Source organism: Phyllobates terribilis, unplaced genomic scaffold, assembly GCF_046119375.1.
Source record: "Phyllobates terribilis strain yellow unplaced genomic scaffold, ASM4611937v1 Scaffold_3__8_contigs__length_932513732, whole genome shotgun sequence".
NCBI lineage: Eukaryota > Metazoa > Chordata > Amphibia > Anura > Dendrobatidae > Phyllobates > Phyllobates terribilis.
This window is the reverse complement of record NW_027362763.1, coordinates 157,774,870-157,788,677: the sequence shown is the minus strand read 5'-3', so window position 1 is coordinate 157,788,677 and position 13,808 is coordinate 157,774,870. Positions and strand designations below refer to the sequence as shown.

The 13,808-nt window shown below is 43.1% G+C and overlaps 1 protein-coding gene across 16 annotated transcripts in view; it reads right to left on the bottom strand.

The window, feature by feature from the left end:
- MYT1L (myelin transcription factor 1 like) overlaps positions 1 to 13,808 on the bottom strand; it is a 679,346-nt gene that overhangs the window by 523,919 nt on the left and 141,619 nt on the right. The window lies entirely within an intron of this gene.

Sequence of the window (13,808 nt, the reverse complement as noted above, 5' to 3'; positions counted from 1 at the left end):
AGATCCTTGTGAAAGAACAATATATGGGACTTTTGCAGCTCAATAGCTCATAAATTCCACCTGTTTTGGAGGTTGAAATGGGCCCCTTTATCTCTTGGCCTCCTGTGCGGCCTCCTCACAGGTTGCAGATGTAATGTGGCGCGGGGCAGTAGCCATGGGCTAGGTAGTCATGTTTCACCCCACCGCATGCTGCTTGACAATTGGAGTCCTGGATGTGTGTGTGGTTGAATTACTGCTGTGGACACCTTCAGGTTCAGCTCTGCCCTTTAAACCCATAACGAGGAAACCAGACAAGTTTGTAGAAATAAAGTCCTTTTTACTGACAATAATACTTATGTGCAGAGGGTAGCAGGAAATAAGCTTGGTGTTTTCTTCTGCACAAGACAGAGGCAGATTTTTATTGGTCATGGACGGCAGCACATTACTTGTGGTGATCGTTACAGATGAACAACAGGAAAAATTGGGTAACTCCATCTTTCTGGTACAGGTCCACAAGGGTCAATGTGTTTTGCTGTGACCACTGCACCCTAGCTGCACTCTTACGAAAAAGTGTAAGGGCACTCTCAGTAGCTAACACCTTTCTGACGTACCCCAGCTTGGCTGATCTTGCCTTCCTTCACGGCTGATCTCGAGGTCTGCCAAACACCACTGCTTCCTTTAGCTTTTCCCGAGGTTAAAGGGGTTTTCCCACCAACAAAAGATAATTTTAATCAACAGATCTTGGAATAATAATAATTTCCACAATTGGATGTGGTAGAAAAATGTTCCTGTGCTGAGATAATCTTATAAATGTGCCTCTGCTGTGTACTGTGTATTGGTTAATGGTTGTTTCTGCTCGTGCAGGAACATGGTCAGATCATACCACAGCTCCTGAGCGGGGGCGGGAGAAAAAAAGTATACAGACAGGACAGCAAGGGATTGCAAATGATTGTTTTTGTGAGCCTATTTGTAAACAATGCTTTACCTGAAAGATAAAAAATCATTTGTGATCCTGTGCTGTCCTGTCTATATACTCCTATTTGCTTCCTCTTCTGCTCAGGAGCTGTGGTATGATCAGACCATGTCCCTGCACGGTCAGACACAGCCATTACACAGTACACAGCAGGGGCACATTTATAAGATTATCTCAGCACAGGAACATTTTTTAAACACATCCAATTGTGGAAGTTATTATTATTCCAATATCGATTAATTAAAATATACTTTTATCGTGGGAAAACCCCTTTAAGTGCCCCAAACCTGCCAGCCATGAGGAAATGCTGCCACTGAAGAATTACCAGCGTATAGGAGGGACCTGTCACGCAATTCCTGCTGCCTAAACCATGCAGGAATTGGGACCCCTAAACTATAGACCCCTAAGCTATAGGGACCCCTAAACTAGTCTTCTCTCACTATGGTCTTTGGCCGAGTCTACTAACTATATTTTCTCTGATATCCAAAGGGCTTTCTGAGAAAAATATACCTGCAATTTCGCAGCCAGGCTCTGATTCACGCTGCCTGTGGTTTGGTGATCATGAATCGTATGACAGATTCCCTTTAATCCAGGAGACTGCATGTAGGTTCAGTGATAATAATAACACCTTTAGAAGCGAAGGGTCCAATACATCAAAGTGTTTATTCCAATAAACTTGTCTAAAATACTTTGAACCGTCGCAATTTTTTTGCATAAAACAGACTTGTATTTCAAAATGGGGAGAACCCCAAAAGAGACCCCTCTCTAACAAGCCATAAAACTTAGATTTTATTTCATATTTGATTAAAAACGCATAGGGGTATATAAAAACTTTGTCCCTAATCTGCCTTTAGCATTTTATAGTGGTATTCATATTTCTATACACACTTAGCGGTACCCGGATGCCTTCATTCAAATGGCAGAATAGGACAAACTGTACTCATAGCACAAGTCCCCCTAACATGTTTCACCGCATGTGCGGCGCCATCGGGGGGTGGGACACTGGCAAAGATGCGGTGAAACATGTTGGGGGGACTTGTGCTATGAGTACAGTTTGTCCTTTTCTGCTTATTGAATGAAAGCAGAATAGGAACGCTTACCCCTAGGCGTTTTTAATCAAATATGAAATAAAATCTAAGTTTTATGGCTTGTTAGAGAGGGGTTTTTTTGGGGGTTCTCCCCATTTTGAAATACATTATCAATATACCCCTCCCAGGCCATTGTTTTTCTCACAGTTTGTTATATAAAACAGAGTTGGGCAAAAATGTTGTAACTTTTGGCATTTTCACATCAGTTTAAAGCACTTCCGTCAATATGAGGAGCCCAGGGCAGGACTGGGCATGTCTATGACCACTCACCAAACCCCTCAAAAGCGTCGCTGTTTCTTAAGCCAGAAATGTTACTCCAGTCTGGTCATGTTACTCCTGACTGGAGTAGTGTTTCTAGCAAGGTGCAAGCAAGCAGACGACACTGAGGAGATGCACCAAATTCATTAAGTAATGTGCGCCTCCTAGTGAATTTGGTGCATTCTTCTCCAAAATGCCCATTCACTAAAACTGGGGTGTATAATGTCTTAAGGAATCGGGCCCTAAGTCTTCTCGGCTATACACACATTATAGTAGTTTTAATCTAAGTACATGATGCTGTTATACCATTGGAAATCACAGTGTGAGGCTATGATAATTGTACCTGTGTGGCTAAGAACATCAATGTAAAAAGTTATCTTATGTTTATGAGGCTAGAACGGTGGCTCAGAGGACCACATTTACACAGAGTTTGTATGTTGTCCCTGTGCTTGCATGGATTTTGTTCATGTACTCTGATTTCCTTCCATAATCCTCAAGAATTCTGCTAGGTGATTGGCTCAAGTATGTGTGTTTCTGAGAATGTGGGCTCCATAGGTGAGAGGGGCTGATTTATATGATAATTTCTTCTTGGGTCCAATGGGGAACCCTCTTCATTTACACCAGATCCTGGGACCTTAAAGAAATTCCTGTCTAACTTTCTGCAAACATTCTACATGGCTGCAGATTTCTGATTCCTGAAAGTGTGCAGTGCAAAATTATAGCTGAAGCCTGGAAAACCATTTCAAGTTACACCTCTGTATGTCTGTATGGTGCTATAGACTATCTTGCCACTATATAGGCAACAATAAATAAAGAAAAGTAAAAGCGACAATAGGGAACAGCGACTGGATTGTAGGTAGTTATAGCTAAGGCTCCATGTAAAGTCAATCTAGCCACATTCAAAAGTCCAAACACCCGGACATAAGGATTCAGTTTTATGTGTGGATCCCTATAGTAGATTAGTAATTGATGTCTGGTTTTAAATAGGTCAATATATATATTGTGCTGTCAATATTTACTACATTGCTCTTATTAGGAAATCCCAATATTGTAATGCTGATTATAATACTATTAATCTGTTCTGTGCCTTACGGTCCTTGGGATAACTGCAATCGACCTATAGCTGTGACATTGCTCAAGATGTGACTTTTTTTATAATATTTGCAAGGTATACTAGGCTAAGACAATGCTAAGAATACATAGCATATTGCTCTCCTAAAAGATAACCCACTTTTCAGATTCACTGTTAAGGAATTCAGAATTGCTAAATCATTGGTAATGTATATGAATTAATCATGTGCATATAATGAGACTTTCTAAATAACTTGTCATTAGTGTTGAGCATTCCGATACTGTAATATCGGGTATCGGCCGATATTCGCAGTATCGGAATTCCGATACTTAATTCCGATACTTTTACAATATCGAATACCGGAATCGGAAGTTCCCATAATGCCTGCGCTCTGCAGTGTCTGTGAAGGATGACAAGCTGGATGGCAGCGCGATCCAGCCTGTCATCAGAATGCCATCCCAGCGGGGGAGAATTCTCCTGATTGTTTAAAAGCCGGCGCGCGGTAAAAAGCCGCCGGCTTTTAAACAATCACACAGCCCCATACTGCTTCCCCACAGCCTCCCACCCCGATCCTCCGCTCCCCTCGCCACCTCCCATCCCGATCGTAAGTTAGGACCGGGCAGGGAGCGCAGCACCAAGGAGCGAAGGACCCGGGCGGGGAAGCCGGCAGTGAAAAGACTTCACCGCCGGCTTTCCCGTTCTGTGCTGCGCTTTCCCGCCGGTTATTTCAAATGAACAGCTGAGGTATCAGGTGATGCCGATCAGCTGTTCATTTGAAGTAGCCACGGTGCCCTCAGAGGGTTCATGTGAGTTCATGCTTGACTGCATGAACTCACATGAACTTTCCCACGACCGCACAGGTCAGCCACACCTCACAGACCATCAGACCGGTCATGATTAGTGTGTGTGCGGGGTGTCTGTGCGGGGTGTCTGTGTGCGGGGTGTCTGTGTGCGGGGTGTCTGTGTGCGGGGTGTCTGTGCGATGTTTGTGCGGGTGTCTGTGCGGGTGTCTGTGCGTGCAGGCAGACATAGGCCGATGTGACACTACTACTCCCATCGGCCTATGTCTGTCCCCCGTCCACTCGTGCCAGCAGGATCAGCTCGATGGGAGCAGTAGTTCCCATCAGTCTGATCCTGCTATTTAAATTGCCCTACTGTGCCCCAATAAATGTTAAATACATGTCATTGGTGGCCAGTGGTTACCTACAATAAATTAGTTCATACATTACCTGTCCCCGCCGATCGCCACCTAAAATAAAGTAAAAAATAAAAAACTACACCTATACTCACCTAGACACCTAATTCCCCGAAGCCATCGATCTCCTGTAATAAAATATAAAATAATAAACCACAACCTTATCCTTACCCCTCCGGAGTAGTCCACGAGTGTCCCACGAAGATCTCCAGTTCAGAGCAGCCACATAGAATGTGACCGCTCTGAACCGCTGCCGCCGCTAGAATGACGGGGCCGTAAAGCAGCCCCGTCATTGCATAAGCGGGTTCACCGGAGTTCAGGCAGCGCTGCTCCGGTTAGCTGCTTTACGGCCCTGCTGTATCGTGAGAAATTCCCACGGTACAGCACTGCCGTAAAGGAGGTCTCCGGAGCTGCGCTGCCTGAATGCACTCCGGTGACCTCAGTCAGTGGCTCCCGCTGCCGGGAGCGGACGTGTTCCCGGCAGTGTGAGCTTACAGCAGCCATGCACAGCTGTCACCATCTCCAGATGTGACAGCTGTGCATGGGAGATCAGCACAGGAACGTGGACAGGTAACTATTATTTTTAGTGAACTAAGAATTAAATAAAATGGTGTGTTTTATTTCAAATAAATTATTTTTTTCTGGGTGTAGTGTGTTTTTTCTTTTTAACACTTTGTAGGTTAGTAATGGGGGTGTCTTATAGACGCCCATCATTACTAACCTGGGCTTCATGGCAGCTGGCGCTGACATGAACCCCACCACTATTACCCCCTGCCACCGCACCAGGGCAGCGTGGAAGAGCGAGGCTAAGTGCCAGAATTGGCGCATCCTACGGATGCGCCATTTCTGGGGCGGCTGACGGCTGGTGTTTCTAGCCTGGGAGGGGGCCATTATTCATGGCACCCTTCCTGGGCTATTAATATCAGCCCCCAGCTGTCTGCCTAGCCTTTGCTAGCTATTAAAATAGGGGGGACCCCACGTCATTTTTTTGGGGGGGTCCCCCATTTTAATAGCTAGTAAAGGCTAGGTATTCAGCTGGGGGCTGATATTAGTAGCCTGGGAAGCTCCGTGGGTTTTACCCCCTTCCCAGGCTTCAAACATCTGCCCCAGCCGTCTGCTTAACCTCCGCTAGAGACTAAAATTATGGGGGATCCCACGCCATTTTTTTTTTAAATAAATCCTTTATTTTAACACTAAATGACATTTGAGGAGTTAATAAAGATGCAGTCCCTAAATTATTATTTATTTTTTAATTAATTTTTCCCAAAACTTTTGACGTGGGCTTCGCCATATTTTTGTATGCCAGCCAGGTACAGCATCCAGCTTCTATGAACGCGCCATTTTCCGGGGCGGCTGCGGACTGCAATTTTCAGCGGGGGGGGGGGGGGGCAGAAAGCTTGGGCCTCCCTGCGCTGCGGATTCCAGCCCCCAGCTGCCTAGTTGTACCTGGCTGGACACAAAAATAGGGAGAAGCTCCACGTTTTTTTTTCATTATTTCATGAAATTCATGGAATAATTAAGAAAAAAAGGGCTTCCCTATATTGTTGTGTCCGGCTAGGTACAAATAGGCAGCTGGTGGTTGGGGGCAGCCCGTTCCTGCCTGCTGTACCTGGCTGGACACAAATATAGTGCAAAGCCCCACGTCAATTTTTTTTAATTATTTCAGGAAATTCATGAAATAATTAAAAAAAAATTGACGTGGGGCTTCGCTCTATATTTGTGTCCAGCCAGGTACAGCAGGCAGGAACGGGCTGCCCCCAACCACCAGCTGCCTATTTGTACCTGGTTGGACACAACAATATAGGGAAGCCCTTTTTTTCTTAATTATTTCATGAAATAATTAAAAAAAAAAATGCGTGGGGCTTCGCCCTATTTTTGTGCCCAGCCAGGTACAACTAGGCAGCTGGGGGCTGGAATCCGCAGCGCAGGGAGACCCAAGCTTTCTGGGCCACCCCCGCTGCAAATTGCAGTCCGCAGCCGCCCCAGAAAATGGCGCGTTCATAGAAGCGCCATCTTCTGGCGCTGTACCCAACTCATCCAGGGCCCTGGTGCGGTGGCTCACTGGGTAATAAAGGGGTTAAGGCCAGCTTGGCATTATCAGCTGGCCCTAAGCCCCAAATTCATGGGGTCACGCCAATATTAGACATGACCACCATGAATTTCTAGTAAAGTATTTAAAAAAACACAACACCCAGAATAAAGTCCTTTAATTGAAATAAACACACAATTCTTTATTGTTCTAAATTAAACCATACATACCATCACGCCCATTCCAGCTGAAGCCAACGATCTCCTGCAATAAAAGTAAAATAATAAAGCAACCTCATCCTTACCTTTCCATGGTTCCCACGACAGCTCCAGCTCTGCTACATCGAGATGACAGGCTGGACCGCAGCAGAACGCTGCCATTCAGCCTGTCATCCCGCAGACACTGAGAAGCGCAGGCATGCTTCCACTCCTCAGTGTCTGGCTGTGACGGCATAAAGATGAGCCGAGGTCATGTCCAATGAACTCAGCTCACCTCATGCACGTCACTGACAGCGTGGGAAAATTCTCCTGCACTCAGCACTTCAGCGTGAGAATTTTCCCACGCTGTCAGTGAAGTGCATGAGGTGCGCCGAGTTCATTGGACATGAGCTCACCTCATGTACGTCACTGACAGCGTGGGAAAATTCTCCTGCACTCAGCACTTCAGCGTGAGAATTTTCCCACGCTGTCAGTGACGTGCATGAGGTGAGCTGAGTTCATTGGACATGAGCTTACCTCATGCACGTCACTGACAGCGTGGGAAAATTCTCCTGCACTCAGCGCTTCAGCGTGAGAATTTTCCCACGCTGTCAGTGACGTGCATGAGGTGAGCTGAGTTCATTGGACATGAACTCGGCTCATCTGGATGACGTCACAGAGAGACACTGAGGAGCGCAAGCATGCCTGCGCTTCTCAGTGTCTGCGGGATGACAGGCTGGATGGCAGCGTTCTGCTGCGGTCCAGCCTGTCATCTCGATGTAGCAGAGCTGAAGCTGTCGTGGGAACCATGGAAAGGTAAGGATGAGGTTGCTTTATTATTTTTCTTTTATTGCAGGAGATCGTTGGCTTCAGCTGGAATGGGCGTGACGGTAAGTATGGTTTAATTTAGAACAATAAAGGATTGTGTCTTTATTTCAATTAAAGGACTTTTTTCTGGGTGTTTGTGTTTTCTTTTAACTTTGACTATGGGGTTAGTAATGGGGGTGTCTTATAGACGCCTCTCCATTACTAACCTGGGCTTGATGTCAGCTGGCATTATAAGCTGACATCAACCCCAGCCCTATTACCCCACTGCCACCGCTACAGGGCAGTGGGAAGAGCGAGGCTAAGTGCCAGAATTGGCGCATCCTATGGATGCGCCATTTCTGGGGCGGCTGACGGCTGGTGTTTCTAGCCTGGGAGGGGGCCAATATTCATGGCACCCTTCCTGGGCTATTAAAATCAGCCCCCAGCTGTCTGCCTAGCCTTTGCTAGCTATTAAATTAGGGGGGACCCCACGTTATTTTTTTGGGGGGGTCCCCCATTTTAATAGCTAATAAAAGCTAGGTATTCAGCTGGGGGCTGATATTAGTAGCCTGGGAAGCTCCGTGGATATTACCCCCTTCCCAGGCTTCAAACATCTGCCCCAGCTGTCTGCTTAACCTCCGCTAGAGCCTAAAATTAAGGGGAACCCCACGCCAATTTTTTTTTTAAATAAATCCTTTATTTTAACAGTAAATGACAAGTACAGTAATCAACACTGTCACTGTACTTCATATATATGTGACTGACATGTTTCTATCTATCTAATCTATGTGTGATTCTCTATTCTTTCTATTCTAAATTGTCGGGTACAGATGCTGAATTGCCGGCCGGCTTTTTTAAAGAGACGGTGCATGAAAACACTATGATTTTTTAAATAAATCCTTTACACTAAATGACAAGTACAGTAAGCAACACTGTCACTGTACTTCATATATATGTGACTGACATGTTTCTATCTATCTAATCTATGTGTGAAGCTCTATTCTGTCTGTTATAAATTGTCGGGTACCGCTGCTGAATTGCCGGCCGGCTTTTTTAAAGAGACGGTGCACGAAAACACTAATATTTTTTAAAATAAATCCTTTACACTAAATGACAAGTACAGTAAGCAACACTGTCACTGTACTTCTTATATATGTGACTGACATGTTTCTATCTACCTAATCTATGTGTGAAGCTCTATTCTTTCTGTTGTAAATTGTCGGGTACCGGTGAATGCCGCTGATGAATTGCCGGCTTTTCATGTCATTCTACATTATTCTTAGTTGTTTTACTTCATGTAGAATTAACCTACAAGGAAAGAAAGGGTTTATTTTCATTCCGATATTTGTGTCCCATTGACTTGCATTGGTTTCCGGTATCGGAATCGGCGATATCCGATACTTTTTGGGTATCGGCCCGATCCAATCCGATACGATATTTCCTGATATCGGAAGGTATCGCTCAACACTACTTGTCATGTATTGCGCTATTCTGATGGCCCATGCGTTACTCTGCTTGTGGCAGCATTCCTGAACCCTTTCTGCTGGGCTTTCAGCTAATTTGTGGATGATTCCTACACAGTGACCACCTGTAGTCATTTTAAACTTGTTCTCCTAGAATGTAAACTTAACTGTCGAACTTGATAATATTTTTGGAACGATCTTCTTTCTCTAAAGATAAAAACGCTGCTATAACAGTTTATTTTTTATCAATTAACAAAATGCAAAGTGAATGAACAACAGAGAAATCTATATTTGGTGTGACTGCCCTTTGCCTTCAAAAGAGCATTAAAACATCACTTTTCCTAAGTGTACTTGTCACTTGCACACAGTTTGCAAAGGAACTCAGCGGGGAGGTTGTTCCAAACATCTTGGAGAACTGACCACAGATCTTCTGTAGATGTAGGCTTGTGGGAATCCTTCTGTCTCCATGTAATCCCAGACAAACTTGATGATGTTAAGATCAGGCCATATCATCACTTCCAGGACTCAATGTCCTTTTTAACACTGAAAATAATTCTCAATGAACTTGGCTGTTTGTTTTTTTTTTTTTCCTGCTGCAGAATAAATATAGAGTCAATCAGATGCCCTTCTGATGGTATTGTATGATGGATAAAGGAGTCCTGGAGTTGATATGGCCCCTACAGAGCCCTGATTTCAACATAAAGTCTATTTGGGATTCTATAAAATCTATGAAAAGAACAGCCCTACATCCACGGAAGATCTGTGGTGAGTTCTCTCAGATATTGGGAACAACCTCACTGCCAAGTTCCTTCAAAAAGCAACTGTACCTAAAAGAACTGATGCTTTGATTCTGTTTTGAAGGCACAGGGCGGTCACACTAATATCGATTTGATTTGGATTTCTCTTTCTTTCATTCTCTTGTAGTTTGTTAATTGATAAAAATTATTCTTTATCCAAAATATTAATATTTCTATTTTTGAAATCTAGATAGATATATGGCATTAGTGTATACAAAAGCTGGGAAGGGTTAAAGAGGTCCATTTTATTTAGCCTATGTTTACATACAGTAGTATTGATCTTGATGGATAAAAAAACAAATGTGTATGAGTTTTCCAGTTCTGTTATATTGATGAATGTATATATAAATATTTGATTGGTTGAGTCGATCATTTGAATGAAAAGCACCAATTCCTTTTTAATGGATCTTGCATATGGTTGCGACCGTGCAACTCACAGCTGCCAGTCTCACTTAAGTGACATGTCAAGAAGGACAGCCACAACCCACTCTGTCCTAAAACCCCTGTTAAGTGAGAAAAATGGAAAAATACATCTTCTTAACTCCAAATCTGCCTCAAATTCATTCTGCCCCTCCCCATGCCCCTTCGGTGAGCGTGCATGCGTACCCAAAAGGGAGAGGGTGAATAAACTGCTGCCATATACAGTACAGACCAAAAGTTTGGACACACCTTCTCATTTAAAGATTTTTATGTATTTTCATGACTATGAAAATTGTACATTCACACTGAAGGCATCAAAACTATGAATTAACACATGTGGAATTATATACTTAACAAAAAAGTGTGAAACAACTGAAAATATGTCTTATATTCTGGGTTCTTCAAAGTAGCCACCTTTTGCTTTGATGACTGCTTTGCACACTCTTGGCATTCTCTTGATGAGCTTCAAGAGGTAGTCACCGGAAATGGTCTTCCAACAATCTTGAAGGAGTTCCCAGAGATGCTTAGCACTTGTAGGCCCTTTTGCCTTCACTCTGCGGTCCGGCTCACCCCAAACCATTTCGATTGGGTTCAGGTCTGGTGACTGTGGAGACCAGGTCATCTGGCGTAGCACCCAAGCACTCTCCTTCTTGGTTAAATAACGCAATATATACATATTTATATATATTGTAGGTATATATATATATATATATATATATATATATATACAGTACAGACCAAAAGTTTGGACACACTTTCTCATTTAAAGATTTTTCTGTATTTTCATGACTTTGAAAATTGTACATTCACACTGAAGGCATCTTGGTCAAATAGCCCTTACACAGCCTGGAGGTGTGTTTGGGGTCATTGTCCTGTTGAAAAATAAAGGATCATCCAACTAAACGCAAACTGGATGGAAAAGCATGCCACTGCTAGATGCTGTGGTAGCCATGCTGGTTCAGTATGCCTTCAATTTTGAATAAATCCCCAACAGTGTCACCAGCAAAGCACGCCCACACCATCACACCTCCTCCTCCATGCTTCACGGTGGGAACCAGGCATGTAGAGTCCATTCGTTCACCTTTTCTGCGTCGCAAAAAGACACGGTGGTTGGAACCAAAGATCTCAAATTTGGACTCATCAGATCAAAGCACAGATTTCCACTGGTCTAATGTCCATTCCTTGTGCTCTTTAGCCCAAACAAGTCTCTTCTGCTTGTTGCCTGTCCTTAGCAGTGGTTTCCTAGCAGCTATTTTACCATGAAGGCCTGCTGCACAAAGTCTCCTCTTAACAGTTGTTGTAGAGATGTGTCTGCTGCTAGAACTCTGTGTGGCATTGACCTGGTCTCTAATCTGAGCTTCTGTTAACCTGCGATTTCTGAGGCTGGTGACTCGGATAAACTTATCCTCAGAAGCAGAGGTGACTCTTGGTCTTCCTTTCCTGAGGCGGTCCTCATGTGAGCCAGTTTCTTTGTAGCGCTTGATGGTTTTTGCAACTGCACTTGGGGACACTTTCAAAGTTTTCCCAATTTTTCGGACTGACTGACCTTAATTTCTTAAAGTAATGATGGCCACTCGTTTTTCTTTACTTAGCTGCTTTTTTCTTGCCATAATACAAATTCTAACAGTCTATTCAGTAGGACTATCAGCTGTGTATCCACCAGACTTCTGCACAAGACAACTGATGGTCCCAACCCCATTTATAAGGCAAGAAATCCCACTTATTAAACCTGACAGGGCACACCTGTGAAGTGAAAACCATTTCCAGTGACTACCTCTTGAAGCTCATCAAGAGAATGCCAAGAGTGTGCAAAGCAGTCATCAAAGCAAAAGGTGGCTACTTTGAAGAACCTAGAATATAAGACATATTTTCCATTTTTTCACACTTTTTTGTTAAGTATATAATTCCACATGCGTTAATTCATAGTTTTGATGCCTTCAGTGTGAATGTACAATTTTCATAGTCATGAAAATACAGAAAATCTTTAAATGAGAAGGTGTGTCCAAACTTTTGGTCTGTACTGTATCTCTACTGGCAGCTCGTTTGGTATAAAAACTAAGGATGAGGTATGATGAAAACTAATACACCCGATCCTTCTTTTTCCTGACATCTGCTTTAAGGAAGAAGCTGGGACACCTCATCATTACTCATTAATCGGATCCCTGGTCCACTATATATGGCCATCTTTAATATGTACCATAATCCCCTATTTTATTTATAACAGATAAGGTGCTATATCATATTTTCTAAGAAAAGCTCTCAAAGTAATATAAAAGAGGCAAAACAATCAAGACTATGGGTTCATTTACACAGAATGACTAATGTGGCACTAAATGGCAGCTGATTGGTAACTAATTATACATCGATGGTAATTTAAAGGGAATCAGTCACCGGGTTTTTGCTACCCCATCTGAAAGCAGCAGATTTAATGTAGGGAAAGACTCCCTGATTCCAGCAATGTATCACTTATTTTACTGGGTGCAGCAGTTGAGTTTTCTTTGACTCAGATGTAGCAGAGCTCAGAAATTTGACCCTGTTCACACCCATGATTGGCAGATTTCCATGTACATTGTATAATGACAGTAAGCTGCTAATCAGCACTGGGGGTGTGGTTGGACCAGGAGGCATAAGGCAGCTAGTCCAGCAGTGATAATCTCCTGCTGATAACACTGATAGTATTAAAACTACAGAACACAGCCTAGTAAGTGACACATCACTGAAATCAGTTTCTCAGCCCCTACCTCATGGTGTTCTCAGATTACATAGTAAAAACTTGCTGACATATTCCCTTTGATAGCCTGTTTAATCAGGCAGACCATTCTAAAAGATATTCACTGGATGATCTGTAGATTGCTCAGTGTGAAAAGATGCAATAGTTCTCGACAGTGTGAATCCTATTTGGACAGCACATTGCACCATGGAGAACAATGATATTTTGTGCTTCATAAAAGATCCTTTCACCTGGCAAATGAGCGTTTTGCTTGTTTATTAGTTGATCTGATGCCTGTTTACACTGAAAGATTATTCTATAATGAACATTCTTAGGAATGTTCCTTCATGATAATATTTCAGTGTAAATGCACCTAAATGGTTGACTACTGGGCATGAGTGTTCTTAAGAATGTTCATTTCAAAATAATCAGCCAGTCTTAACAGGTTGCCAATCATCCAATCAATGAGCAAAACATTTTTCGACTTGCTTAAAAATAATCATTCTTGATAGCACATCATCCTGTGTAAACAGGCTATGAGCTGCCGAGAACAAAGACATACTATGCGCACAGAGTAATCATACTAATGATCATTCTTTGAGCAAGGATGTATGTTTGACCTAATAAGTGACCACCGATCAGCTTCTATGTTGCCGATCGTCAGTGGTTGAACAGATGCAGGTTGGCTGGTGTGAATGCACCAGAAGTCCTATATGAAAAAATTCCACAGTCTTACCATTGGTATAGTACAAAGACCAGGATTAATAATATCTTCAGTAATGAGGGTAAAACTATTTTCCTCTCGAATCTTTGGGAGTCA